At 36.3% G+C, this 15,169-nt stretch overlaps 1 long non-coding RNA gene across 3 annotated transcripts in view; it reads left to right on the top strand.

The window, feature by feature from the left end:
* LOC107719615 (uncharacterized) overlaps positions 1-15,169 on the top strand; it is a 49,148-nt gene that overhangs the window by 3,233 nt on the left and 30,746 nt on the right. The window contains exons 1-2 of one of the 3 annotated variants that reach the window (XR_001637536.1): positions 2,522-2,542; positions 10,391-10,448. This is a non-coding gene — a long non-coding RNA (uncharacterized LOC107719615). Of the gene's footprint in view, positions 1-2,521; positions 2,543-5,799; positions 6,247-10,390; positions 10,449-15,169 lie in introns of those variants that run through there. The other 2 variants (XR_001637535.1, XR_001637534.1) reach the window with 2 other exon arrangements.

Below are 15,169 nucleotides of genomic sequence, written 5' to 3'. Positions count from 1 at the left end.
GTGTGTGTGTGTGTGTGTGAGAGAGAGAGAGAGAGAGTGTGTGTGTATCAGAGGGCGGGGGTTTAGATAGAAGGTGCGAGCAAGATAGAAAGACTCTCAAAGTGGTATTTGCGTGAGTATTGTGTGTAGTTATAAATTTAGCGTGTTTATGTTAGAATAAGCGATAACAAACAACTAACAATATTTGCCATCATTTTTTGTAATAAGGCTATTCTTATTGGTTACAAAAAATAGGCAAGCTTTACTCAAATAAAACTGGACACTGAGGTCTTTACACTTACACTCCGTGTGTTTAAACACATTAATTAAAATTAAACATTGTAAGATAGAATTTGACTATGATAAATATGTGAAAGGAAGCTCTTCGTTTGTTACATCGCAACTTTACAAATGCAACAACCTAAAATAAAACTGAAAAACATTTTAGCCTATAATCACTAATAAAGTTATATACTTAAAATCACCCTATAACTTGCAGCCTCGCTGGAAATAAAATGTTGTCCATGAACCGAAGATGTTTGAAAATCATCTTGGGGAAAAAATACATATTGAAAGTGTTTCGTTAAACGCTCGTAAAAAAATATTTCATCCTCTTCTTTCATTACTATATGCCGAGACTGGAATAACATTCATACTGTTGACATATAGCTATATTTAATATCATGTTTAAACTGAGGCACTTCCTCGTTGCGTTGTACTGTCCTTTTATTAGAGCTATATATAGATCCAAGATGATTTTCTTAGATCCGAGACATTTTGCACCATGTTTTTTAGCTCGAATTTCAAGAAATTAACGAAGTAACTGTGTGTAAAGTTAATAGAGTAATTCATTATTGCTCAAATAGTGTCGTTTAACCTGTAAATACTAACTGTAATTAACCAGTGGATTTCTGTAGCAAGCTAATTATCATTTAGTGTTGAGATTTTCTTCATCAGTATCTATTTTGGTAGGCTAAATGCTCTCATTTTTTACATTTAGGCCACGCGCTTGCATGAGGCTGCATTATGTACAGATGTAGAACTAGCTTTTACAACAAACGCCACTTGTTTTCTTGATTTCCTTTGATTTAAAACACAGACTCGAGTTTTTCAGCAGCCGAAATATCAAATTTATTGCTTTGCACGGTAGTGTTTCTTTAGTGCACACGAAATATCTTGCTTTCCTCTTGCTAAATGGAACAGTCCATTTTGTTTTATATGGAGCAACCGGGAGATCCCATTTTCAAATGAACTGGGGAATATATTGTAATGGAAAATAAGGTGTGTGTGTGTGTGTGTGTGAGAGAGAGCGAGAGATAGACAGAAAAAGAGGGAGGGAGGGAGACTCCATCTGCTTGTCTGCATTCATGCATATTTTTAAATGTTTATTTTATATATTTATATTTCATATATTATTATATCAAATTTTATTTATTTATAATATATGTTATTAGATATTCGCGCCTATTTCTTCCATTTATAGATTATTCAAATTGCGTAAATATGCATTGAAAGGTTAAAATTTACCGGTCTTTCACATCTGATCCTATAATACACCGTCTAGTAAAATGTCTTATGGAGCAACCGGGAGATCCCATTTTCAAATGAACTGGGGAATATATTGTAATGGAAAATAAGGTGTGTGTGTGTGTGTGTGTGTGTGTGAGAGAGCGAGAGATAGACAGAAAAAGAGGGAGGGAGGGAGACTCCATCTGCTTTCTGCATTCATGCATATTTTTAAATGTTTATTTTATATATTTATATTTCATATATTATTATATCAAATTTTATTTATTTATAATATATGTTATTAGATATTCGCGCCTATTTCTTCCATTTATAGATTATTCAAATTGCGTAAATATGCATTGAAAGGTTAAAATTTACCGGTCTTTCACATCTGATCCTATAATATAACGTCTAGTAAAATGTCTTTATTGGCAAAATTTAAATAGCCTTTCTGCTCTCATGCCCCATACAGTAGGCTATATTATGTAGCTATACGAGTTCCACAGTGTTTAACGTTTGCAAGCAACACCAATAAAGATTTTATTCGTCCACAACTGCAGAATCACTTGTATTGTGGCACCTCATAAAGCATGCAGTGTGATATTTCGCGCCACAAGAAACATTTCTTCTTTGGATGCTGAGAGCAGTGCTCGGTCACGGCCGCGTCCCCTGGGTGTCTCAGCCCTGCTCAGCCATGTGTATCAATAAGCATTAATGGTTAATGCTGGTGACATCACAGTTGTGTTGGCGGTGTGACCCCCGTGGCCCTGCCCAGAGGAGCCCCTCAGTTCAATCTTCTCCCGTTCAGTGCTGCTGCCGGAGCCTTGCGCTTCATCGTGCTCGGCTTTTTAGCTGTAAGATTTCACGATAAAGATTTTATTTCCATTTTAACGGCTTTACTTTAGCAAATAAATCGCGGGGTCATCGAAAAGACTTCTGTACGCCGCGTAAACCTTGAGATTAACTTGTTCTCACGCTTTTTTGTGAGCGCTGTCGTTTGAATGAATTGGATGTTTTGGACGTTTTTGGAAAACGCTGGCTGGGAAATGAAATTGTGAGTTACCTCATTTTGTGACATTAAACACACGTTGTTTGAGAGTTGGCTAATGTTTATCTTGTGTATTTCAAACGTAACTTCATTTAAACCATCTACGCGGGGATTTCGTTTGTATTTTATTTGTTAAAATGTATTTATATCTTATTCATCTATTCTTTAAGTCAAATCAGTCGTCAAATTCTTAGTCATAGTGTACATACTTAATTAAGCTGATTTAGATGATATATAGCCTACTAAAGCTCGCATTATAGCCTTAAAAATAAAAGTTCCACTAAGATCTAAAAATCATTACCGAAACCTTTCAAAGTTCTGCAGAGAACATTCTATTCGCTAAGTCTTTAGAAAACGTCAGTGTTGTGGTGCAAAAAACCCTTTAAAGAACCATCTCTTTCTTACATTTTTATAATCTGAAGAACCTTCTTTCGCCACAAAGAACCCTTTGTGAAACAGAAAGGTTCTTCAGATGTTAAAGGTTCTTTATGGAACCCTTTAGACAAAAAGGTTGTTCTATGGCATCGTGAAGCACCTTTATTTTTAAGAGTGTACATCGCATTTATCAGTTATTTAAATGGCAAATAAAGCAACCTATTGGCGTAAGGGTCAATGATAAATTAGGATGTCCGAGATGATAAAATGAGAAATGTTTTTAAAATGTAGTAGACATTTCATCAGTTTTATTTAGGCCTATTTACTTACTTACTTATTTACTTATTGGTTTGGTTTAGTGTCGGATCCATACATCTGAATGTAACCAAATGGTGTAAACATCAAGTAAAAAGAGCTAAATACTTTATTTTCATCTTGATTTAAATTAATCGTTATTTTTAAGTTCAAGGTGTGTGTGTGTGTGTGCGCGCGCGCGCATCAGAGTTATTTCATTTGACCTGAGCATAACGAGCCTTTTCATAAAAAGGTCAAAATATGTAATATTTTTAAGAACTTTCTCCTGACTCACAGCCGTTCATCTGTGTTTTAGGATTTTATTTTCATATATGATAACAAAATGGCTTCCTGGTTGTTGGTTACACCACGCTGTCTTTGATTTGGCGGCCAAACACTTTTCAAAAACAAAACGGCCTCGCCTCTTTATTTAAAATGAATTTAAATTTTTTTTAATATACTTGGAATATATTGTTTTAAGATACTACAAATATTTCGTCAAGAACATCAGTCTTTTAATGAGACGTTCTTTTTTACAGTCTTGAAATAGTTACACCACCTGGACATTTTGACTAGTGACATTTTTGGCACTAAGCCCCACAAAAACATCAAAATGACTTTTAATTTTGAAATGGAAAATATGTTCATCATACAACACGTGCATTAAAATATAATTCAGACCAATAATGAGTTCAATGTATTTTGAATAACTTAACAGATTTCGTTAGGTTAAGGAGGTCATATATAGCTTAAGCATCGGTCTTTCGGACGCTTGGCCACGGGCGCGTCCCCCCGGGTGTCTCAGCCCTGCTCAGCCATGTGTATCATCAATAAGCATTAATGGTTAATGCTGGTGACATCACAGTTGTGTTGGCGGTGTGACCCCCGTGGCCCTGCCCAGAGGAGCCCCTCAGTTCAATCTTCTCCCGTTCAGTGCTGCTGCCGGAGCCTTGCGCTTCATCGTGCTCGGCTTTTTAGCTGTAAGATTTCACGATAAAGATTTTATTTCCATTTTAACGGCTTTACTTTAGCAAATAAATCGCGGGGTCATCGAAAAGACTTCTGTACGCCGCGTAAACCTTGAGATTAACTTGTTCTCACGCTTTTTTGTGAGCGCTGTCGTTTGAATGAATTGGATGTTTTGGACGTTTTTGGAAAACGCTGGCTGGGAAATGAAATTGTGAGTTACCTCATTTTGTGACATTAAACACACGTTGTTTGAGAGTTGGCTAATGTTTATCTTGTGTATTTCAAACGTAACTTCATTTAAACCATCTACGCGGGGATTTCGTTTGTATTTTATTTGTTAAAATGTATTTATATCTTATTCATCTATTCTTTAAGTCAAATCAGTCGTCAAATTCTTAGTCATAGTGTACATACTTAATTAAGCTGATTTAGATGATATATAGCCTACTAAAGCTCGCATTATAGCCTTAAAAATAAAAGTTCCACTAAGATCTAAAAATCATTACCGAAACCTTTCAAAGTTCTGCAGAGAACATTCTATTCGCTAAGTCTTTAGAAAACGTCAGTGTTGTGGTGCAAAAAACCCAGAAACCAAAACACTGATATGAAGAACCTAATGAAACATCAAAAATTTCTTCATTTACAAAGATCTGTACAACTCATGAACAACCAAAATGTGTTTTTTATTTATTTATTTTTTTGGTTTTCGGTTGATTGAGATGAACATAAGAACCATTAAAAAAACCTTGTTGCCATTTTTAGGCTATTTGCTTCAGTTGAGGTAAGATGCAATTCCGGAAGCGTTTGCCTTTCAGCGTTTTGATTCAGATCAAATCATATGGGCTAGGACAGGTTCAATTGTAAAGTATTTTAGGACAGCTTTCAATATTTCATTTTACCAGATGAGCCATTTAATAGGCCGGATCTAGATACCCAAATGTAGGCCTGTTAATGACAGCATAGGCTATATCCTATAATGCATCCAGTATAAGTAATATACGTAATTGTGCTGTAGAATAGCCAAACGATAATTCATATGGTATTTTTCACTATTATTTGAAATAAAACCGGACGCGTGCTAGGCTATTTTAAACGAGTGTTTTGTCAGCGTGCCATTGGTAAATGTCAACGCGTTAACGTAGCCTAATTGAACCCTTATTGTATTGCATATAGCCTAATTCAAACGAGTTATCTGATCATTGGAGTTTTTTTTTTGGAGATGTATGTGGATTTTTAATCATTCTAAGCTCCGACCTCGCTAGGCCAACTGGATAATAAAAAAATCCGTTTCACACACATTGTAAATAATTGCGGTGTGTTGGATGTCCAAAATGCATGCGGTGCGCAATAGCCATTAGACTATAAAACGCACATAATATGAGTGCTTTTAGCCCACGTGTATGTGTGTGCGGGCTGAAAGAGTGAGTGAGACTGTATCGGAGCTGCACACACGGCAGTGAATGCAATAGCTCCATGTGACCACAACAGAAGCTGCATCTGGCGTACGCGGCGGTCCCTTTAAGACACATGGGTTAGTTTTTCTCTTTGGTTATCTAGCTGTATGAGTTTATGTGATATCATAAAGCTAGAGAACCGAATGTATAAACTAATTCCAAAGACTTCGGAGTGCTTTGAATGGGAACGAGGCTGGAAAGCCGGAGGGATGTGGATGGTCGGGGTATGTGGGAGACGGCGATGTCCGCTAAAAAAAGAGCATCGAATCCGTTAGGCTTGCAGTTGGCGCTGCGTTAATGCGTTTAAGTGGTCTGGAAGGACTGGAATACCTAAAGCTAAGCGGAAGACATGGATTTTACGTGGAATCTGCCTCCGGCTACATAGGGACGCGTTAGAACGCTGACTAAACGCGAAGGCTTGAGATTCAGGCGGATACGGACTTCGTGTTCTTTCTCAAGTGTGCTTGTGCTGGGCAACATTCCATCATAGACGTGGTGATGATGTTGATGTATGAATTCGGGATGACAGGAATCGGTTCATCGAGGTGTTTCAACCGATTGGTCGGATCTCGAGGGTCACGTGGTTCTCATATAATATGGGAAAGTCAAACCTCGGAGGTGTGTGTGGTTTGACACTCTTTGTGTCTTATTGTAATGCCTAAACTAGGAAATAACCAGTGTTTGTGGCTTATTATAGAATGTAAACTATAAAATGTTTGCTATTTTATTCCATCAGGTCATTTTGACTACAAAAAGAGGTGAAAGACTGACCTCGTCATTGTACACCTGTCAAAATTCGTGTTTTGGAAGACCATTATTGTGCTTAGTGGATGTTTTTTTTCTTCTCCAGAATTTTGTTTGTGCTCCAAATTCTAAAATCATTCATGATGCTATAAATGAAATGTCAAGGCTATTTTAAACAGACGGCTTATGACATCATTCTATGACACATACAGCTTGCAAATGTCTTATTTTAAATTTTTTATAAAACTGGCCTCTCATAAGCACCCTAGTATTTATAGGCTTACGTCTATAGGTTGTTGTACATACTGGCTGTTGTTTTTGGCAATTTATGTCTGTGATTGGTTAGTGCTACATCACACACAGCTATTTTTGATCCTAGGATGTGGTCATGATAAATACAAGGCTGAAATGTGTGTTAGTGAGTGATATGAGAGCTTCGAGATGGATCTTTACACATAAAAGCCATTATTATTTGTACAAAAAGCATGTTTTTTAAGTTCCTTGAACAGCATAATCTCCATATTTTGTGATTTTTTGCATAAAATACCACAAATGTGGTAAATACAGTCGCTATAAGGAATCAGTAAACTGACCTCTGATGGTCTCAGTAATTGCTGATTGCTTAAACGTTTTTTTTTCTTTTCGGTTTTGCACAAATCATTAGAAGTTGTAATTTATGGGGGCGAGCAAAGACGTGTAATAGATGCATGACACGAATAGAGTCTGAGGTGCAGCGAGAGGCCTGTCTGAGAGGCGCCCCAGACATTTTCCCACATTAACATGTGTCTGGTCCTGTGATAGGGGCCCCAGCAGATGGAGTCTTGTCTTAGCACCTGGCATACGCGGCACTGCTATTGTCTACGTCTAATACTAATCTGAATTAAATGTAACCAACTCTGCATCCCAGTGTCACTACTGCAGATTAAAAATATATGAGGGGAGATGTCATGAAGAGGGGTTTGGGGTGATATTTAAACATTTTTATTTTGTTATGATAATACATTTAACGTGTCTATAATGGGACTAATTTTTTTTCAGATTTGTTATTAACAATATGCATAATCCATTTTATGCTTGGATGAGGGGTTTGGGGTGATATTTAAACATTTTTATTTTGTTATGATAATACATTTAACGTGTCTATAATGGGACTAATTTTTTTCAGATTTGTTATTAACAATATGCATAATCCATTTTATGCTTGTAGAGATTGTTTTTGAATTCAGTTTATGGTAAAAAGACATCTAAGACATAAAAACACAATGCTTGTTTTATCACTGCTATATAGGATGCAGTTGTACTTGCGCATCAAGGCCTCAAAATTGGCCAGTGGTGTTTTGATTTTATAGGTTGAGAACGTGAATGTGGCTTTAAATTAAATCTTTTGAAGGTGTTTTTTGAGATGCATTTGGGCGATTAATACAGTCAGGAAAGTGGTAATAAAATTTATTTGGTTTGCTAACTGAATCTCTTGTGGTATAGCTTGTAAACATTATTAGGACATGATGGGCTACATTAGGATAGTAGTATGTGTAATAACTGATGGTAAATACAAATACATTGTGCATGTTGTATAATCTCTATTGTTTCCCTATAATGCTGACATCCTGCTCGCTGCAGCACTGGTGGAAGCTTTAGTGACAGTACTAGAGGGTTAAGTTTGTATTATTAAAATTGGTGTTAGTGACAGGTTTTATTCTTTAGGCACACATAACACATTTAACCTAGATACCTTGTATTTTGGTGTCATTTTTGTTTGCAGACGCTCTCTGAATTTAATTAAAAAAGATTAGGTTTCAAACAGGTACTGTTACTCACAATAAAACGGGACTTTTTATCTATTATTATTCAGTTTTCATTTTTTCCTCAAAAAGCAAATGTCAATCATTTCGCCGCTGAACTTATGAATTCTGAGTTGGTATCTTAGCAACGGCCTCTGATCCAAGAAGTGAAAAGGGAACGAAAATCATCCTTTATTTGGAGTCTTACATTGGCAGATTTAAAAGGGCCCTATACAGTGTATGAAAATACACACACACACACACACACACACACACTCAAGCCGTTTTTAAAAAACCTCTTTATCGACACTGTAGTAGCCCTATACGATATCCAAATAGTGAAATATAACCTCTGTTTTTTGAATGTGTTATTAATTTATTGTATTTGGTGAAACATTTTATTAATTCACATACCGTTAAATGAAAAACACGACATCTGCGTCTTAAAACGAAGTGACCTACCTACCTAAACAGCACTTTTGGGCATCAAAGTGCCCACAGTGTCGCGACGCCTTGTGATGCACAAAAATATTGTTTAGATGAGCAGCTGACTAGATTAAGACACAACCGAAGAGTTGTCGAAATTAACGATGACTGAAGGGATTTTTGTTTTCAATAGATATATTGTCAAATTTTAAGCTATGTTTTCCCCCACAGAAGTTATATCTGTGAATATAGATTAAGAACAGCCGACCTAAATAGTATAATATTTTTATTTTCCGGTTACTTCGTCTCTCTGAAGTTTTACGGCTGCTTTACAGCCGTCAATTACCGTCAAAATTCACTTTAAATTTAATTCCGCCAGAGCTTTGATATAACTGACATGAACTGATTGAATTTAAGTGAGGAAATATTTGTGTGTGTGTGCACCACTATTACGTTTATCAGCTAGTCATGTGGTAATTTTCCCCCCTTTGTTCTGTTTTAGAAAACATTAAAAAAGTCTTGTTTCTCACACTGTAAAAAAAAAATCCGTAAAATTTACGGTAAAAAACCGGCAGCTGTGGTTGCCGGAATTTTACCGTAAAAAATACGGTAGCAACGTTTTAGGTTTTACGGTTTTAACTTAAATTTACAGTTAAATACCGTAATTTCATTAACTGATAAAATGTTATTATATACCAACCTATTGAAGTACTGAAATCTGTTTTGTACCTTTGTAATACACTGATAACCACCAAATGCAGGTGGTGATGAGGAAGTCACATGATGAACCAAAGCCCATCACAAGCAGCTTTTAAATAATAACATATATAGAAGGTGCACAGTGTCAGTCACACAAACACCAAACACCATCATGTTATACGGTCTTTTTCACTTCCAAATACGGTATACTACCGTAAAATTAATGTCCAATACAGTTTTTCACCATATATAGTAGGGGACTTTACCGTTAACCATTTAACAGGTTTTTACTGGAGCATTTTTACAGTCTTTTACCGTTAAATTCACGGTCATTTTTTACAGTGCATATTATAAGCTTAGTTTCGCATTAATGCCTGTCATGAACTGTGTATTTTGAAATGCAGGTTTTATACAATATGTAGCTATTTATTTCATGTCGAGTATTACATAAGGACACTCTAACCTCGATTTTATATCATTCTGAACTGATCATTAGAAAATGTTTATTCAAATAGTTAAAAATGTCATGAAAATGTAAGAAAAACAAAAGCTTTATCCTTTCCTTGCATTCCCTGGAGTGCCTTCAGGGCCCCTCAAGGGTCTGAAAAAAAAAAAACCTGGACATAGATTATTAAGCCAGGCAACACAAACAAATTTAAAATTTGCAATACTCTTTACTGGTTATGTAAGAAGATTTATCTGGGGTTTTATTGCATAATAATCTTTTCTATATTTATTTTCGAGCATGTTATATTCTTTTAGCCCTGCATAATATGACTGTCATTATGTTCTGAATCCTCATGCATGACAAAGAAAGTGATGTTGAACCTGAATTCAGACTGCCTTTTACGATCTTGTGGATGCATGTTTGAAAAAAAAAAAAAGTGTTTTAAAATTAGTTCACCTATTTATAGCTCCACTTGAGTAGCTCTGTGAATGATCATACATAAGCCTCACAAAGATGAAATATCAGCTAAATTTAAGCATACATAAAATAATAACATCATGTTAAAGTGTCTCAAAACAGCCAAAATTAGTCTAAATATGCTCGCATTTTAGGGTGAAATAATGCTGAATTCATTAAGATGTGTTATTCTGTGTTTTTTTTACAGGAAAAGGAGACCTTGGAAATCAGTGATAAAACACGGAAATCAACTGCCCTCAGATGAGGTGAGTGAGATGGCATTGTCATGCGCTCTTAATATGACCTTGACTTTCATTTTGCATGAGGTTGCATGTTTAAGAATCAAATATGTAACAGGTTCTCTCACTGTTTCTACATATGTGACTTGAAGGAGTAGGTTTGTTTATGTCCTTTATGGGCAAGTATGAACATATATAAGCATATTAAACCCTCATGAATGACCATATTATTAATTGTTTTTTGAAACACGAGCAGATGATGCCTGGTAATGTTCATATTTCAAGCTATGCCATTTTTTGGTCACATATTCAGTATTAATATCAAGGGAATGTTTTTAAGATATTGTGGTGAACTGGCTTTCGCATGACATCAAAACGGGGTTTTTTTCCCCCAAAAAAATGCTTGATGGCAAACATAGGAGGGATTACTATGGCAACAGCGTTTGGCCTTGCTCATTGGTGGTAAGGAGTAAAGCAGACTTATGTCACATGACTCCAGTCAGAGCCATATCCTGCAAAGCATTGGCTTACGTGTTCATTTCAAAGCTCAAATTTATGTTTATGTGTTACCCAGGAACAAGGAGACAGAGGTTTGCATGGGATGCCCTGTGTTTTGTATTTTCTCCCATCAAGACCAATACATTTTTTCTTCTTGGATTTTTGTAGTCAGTTTAATTATATATATTTTGTTAGATTTAAAAAAAAAAAAAATGTTATGATAATTTTTATATTCATTTTATATTGTATATTTATGTTTTTTAATACAGTTTTTTTATTTTTTTATTTGGTTGACTACAACCACTAATATTCTTAGTACAAGTCCATCTTAAAGTTGAAATCCGTGGCTCAGGAGGATGATATTAAAGGATCTAATTAAATATTTCTGTGTGAATTTGATCATAGTAGTTTATTTTATTGCTATTTTGAACCATAACAAGTGCAATGAGCATCTTTACGATCTTGACAGTATAATGCTTTACTCATTCGCTCGCTCTCTGATCCAATTTGTTTCCACACTGTTGCCGGACAAGAGATGGGAAGGCCGTTTGTGTGATCTATATTTTAATTCTTTTGTTCAGAACCTTATCCCTTTAAAATATTGCTGGAGTCCCGGCGGCGTGTGTGTATATAAGGTGTGCTCATGTGGAAAGGCTATGAGGGTGGTTCAGTCCTTCACCTTCCTAATTCCCTTCTTTCTCTCCTCCGCCACTCCCCTCTCCTCCACCTAAAGCCCTCTCTCTAACCCTCTTCAGACTCACACCCTCTCTCTTTCTTTCCCTTCACAATCTCAAGTCAGAGTTCAATGGCACTTTTTTCATTCTGTCCTTTTTTCCAGCCCCCCCTCCTCTCCCCAACTCTAGTGGGTTTTGCGAGATGGGGGGCAGCTACCTTCCCTCCCCCATGTGAACTTTAGCTGCAATTCTCCAGGCACACATGCATTGTGAAACACAGATTGAAAAAGAAATGAGCTCCTTTTTTTTTCTCTCTTTCTCTCTCTTCTTGCCTTAACACAGAATTCTCAAACTCACCCACTCTCTCCCACGCAGTGTATTCAGTGCGCTAACGCCACCACACAAGAAAGTAGCCTCGTTTTATGGCACTCTTGTGAAGGCAGTGTGGCACAAGCAAGTCAGAAAGCTGTCCATAGAAGTACTAGAGTTTATGTAATTTCATATTGTGTTGTGCAGGGGAGATACGGAATATATAGACGAAGGAAGTCTTTTCACCGTTGAAGTGCTTCCTTGAGATCTTTTACGCTTGACAGACAGATAACTATTGTATCTACATCTCGGTAGAGTGCAACAGTCTGGTTCCAGAAATAAAAACTCATTCATCTTCTCAACAGGGAAAGCAATTTTTAATGATAACTCATAAACTTTAAATTCAGACCTGCTGTGAGCTCTGAGGTTGTTAATCGATGTTACATGCTTTTGTTGAAGCCATCTTTTCGTATTATTTTGACTTATTTTTAATATAAGCTGTTTAAATGGATAGTTCACCCAAAAATGAAAATTCTGTCGTCATTTACTCACCCTCTAGTTGTTGTTTCTTTGTTCTGTTGAGCACAAAAGAAGATATTTTGAAGAATGTTGGTATCCAAACAGTTTACGGTAGCCATTGACTTCCATAGTATGGAGAAAGAAAAAAAAAACTATAGAAGTCATTGGCTACCGTCAACATTCTTTTGTGCTCAACAAAAGAAGAAACTCGTACAGGCTTGGTACAACTTGGAAAAACTACATTACCCGTAATGCTGTACATTACCCAAAATTCCACCAATCGGAGAGATGCGGTCAGCAAATTGTGCCGAAAGAGCTTGTTAGCTCCAACCACTCCCATAAAGCAGAGGTCCCCAACCACCAGTTCGTTACCCAGTACTGGGCCGTGGAAGAGTTGCTACCCGGGTCGCAAGAATGTTCTAGGAAAAATGTGTATAGATATGACACTCTGTTATTTATTGCGTGTTAATGATTGTTCTAATTATTATTGTTCTAGACGTGTTTCAGACAATGCGCGAATACCAAGTTGATTCCTCTTTGACCTCTCTTTGCATTTGAGATACATACACATAAAATTTGTCAAAAAAACCTTCTCGGCATTCTCATTCTCTGTGCTTTAAATATTTTTTTCTTGCTTATTTGAAAATCGTCATGGATCTCCAACCCCTGCCATAAAGCTCCGTAATTATGTAATCAATTCATTCTCCCTACTCTCTCAAAATACTTAAATATTTGTATGTATATTTGCATATTTTGCAATAAATGTAATATATATTTTTCCATACAACCAACAACTTGAATAGTTTTATATTTCACCATTGTTTTTAATTTAATTGTCATTCGCAATGCTTCATGGGATTGTAGTTCTTTCCCTCATTAAAGGTGTTAAGTTCACAGTCCTGTACCTTTGTCTTTTTGTTAGATTTTCAAATATTTTTTATTCTTCAGACAAAAATTTGTAATGTTGTGATTCACCTCATAGCTTGGTTAATGGTTTATAACAAATTTAACAAATACTTAAAAAAAAAAAAAAAATCCCTATGGGAAAATGAATAGAAAAATACTTCCAACGCTGCTGAAAAAGTGGACCGGTGCTAAAGCACTCTATGAAATGTACAAGATCTAGGATGATTTTGAGGCATCAAACAGGGATACATACCAGCAGCCATGTTGCTATGCTCTTAGAAAGGAAATACAAAAGCTGTCACTAGGGTGGCAACCTTTCAAAAGGTACACCTTTGTACCTTATTTACCCCTAAATGTTGCATATCAGTACTTTGGCAAAGTACTAATATGCACCATTTAGCTACTAATATGTACCTGCAAAGTAACTTTGCAGATACATATTAGTACCTAAATGGTACAAATTAGTACCTTTTGAAAAGTACAGCCCCAGTCACAGCTTTTGTGCCTTTTATTTTCGAGAGTGTATGCTAACATGCTAACGGTGGAAAGGGCTAGTGGAAGGGCATCAAGTTGGTCAAGAAAAAGCAAGTGAGTCTCTTTTTATTCATCTTGTAAGCCAGAAAAACAGTCTATGACATTGGCCTAGTTCTAGATCACGGTCACCCAGAGGAAGAATTGAATTGAGGAATCGGAGACAGAGGATCAGAGGGGACTTAGCACCCTGTGGCTATGAACCCCCTCGCTCCATACCAGCAAACCACCTTTCACCCTCATCCTGGGCTGTTGTGCACATACCCGGACGAGCCCCCACTTTTTATTGAAGAACTCAATATCGCACACGTGAGGTTCGATAGTTTAATGCAAAGCAGACTTTCTCAAATGATGCACATATGAGAGGGAAGAGGCAGCATATATAAACAAATTCTCTGTGACACACGCACGCACAGAAATCTATAGATTCTCAAGATGTTCTGTCTGTTGACTTGCACCATTACCATTTGTAAATGCCACGGAAGATTGCACTGTAGTGCTTTGAAAATGTATCAGGAATGATTGTTAGAATGTGTATGCCGCACACGGACAGAACCATTGTCATCAAATGTTTATGGGTAAACTTGGAATGGGAAAAGCAGGAAACCCCTGATTACTAGTGCTTTAGATCAAGACAATTTTCTCACTAAAATTATTATTGTTGCTTATACTTATTATTTTCCACACAAAATTTCTGTTTGTGCTACAGACATTAGTAGTACTTCAGTATTTTATTGAGGAGAGACACTACTGTTGCAAAGTTTGCGATCAGTATGTTTTTTTTTTCATGAAAGTACTTTTATTCAGCAAGCAAGAATGTATTCAATATTAAGGTTTCCACAAAATAGCAGGGAACTGTTTTCAACGTTGATAATCACTTTTAAGCAGCAAATCAGCATATTAGAAGGATTTCTGAAGGATGACAATGAAGACTGGAGTAATGACTGCTAAAAATTCAGCTTTGCCATCACGGAAATAAATTAGATTTTTGAAACAGTTATTTTACATCACAATAATAATACTTTAGACTTAATGAGCATAAGTGGCTTCTTTCAAAAACATTAAAGGGGTCATATGACGTTGCTAAAAAGAACATTATTTTGTGTATTTGGTGTAATGCAATGCGTTTATGCGGTTTAAGGTTCAAAAAACACATTATTTTCCATATAATGTACATTATTGTTTCTCCTCTATGCTCCACCTTTCTGAAACGTGTAAATTTTTACAAAGCTCATCGTTCTAAAAAAACGAGGTGTGCTCTGATTGGCCAGCTATCCAGTGTGTTGTGATTGGCCGAATACCTCAAGCATG

This window comes from Sinocyclocheilus rhinocerous, unplaced genomic scaffold (assembly GCF_001515625.1).
Source record: "Sinocyclocheilus rhinocerous isolate Xijiao unplaced genomic scaffold, SAMN03320098_v1.1 scaffold1294, whole genome shotgun sequence".
NCBI classification, from domain to species: Eukaryota; Metazoa; Chordata; class Actinopteri; order Cypriniformes; family Cyprinidae; genus Sinocyclocheilus; species Sinocyclocheilus rhinocerous.
Note: the sequence above shows the minus strand (reverse complement) of the source record. Positions and strands in the feature narration are given on the sequence as shown.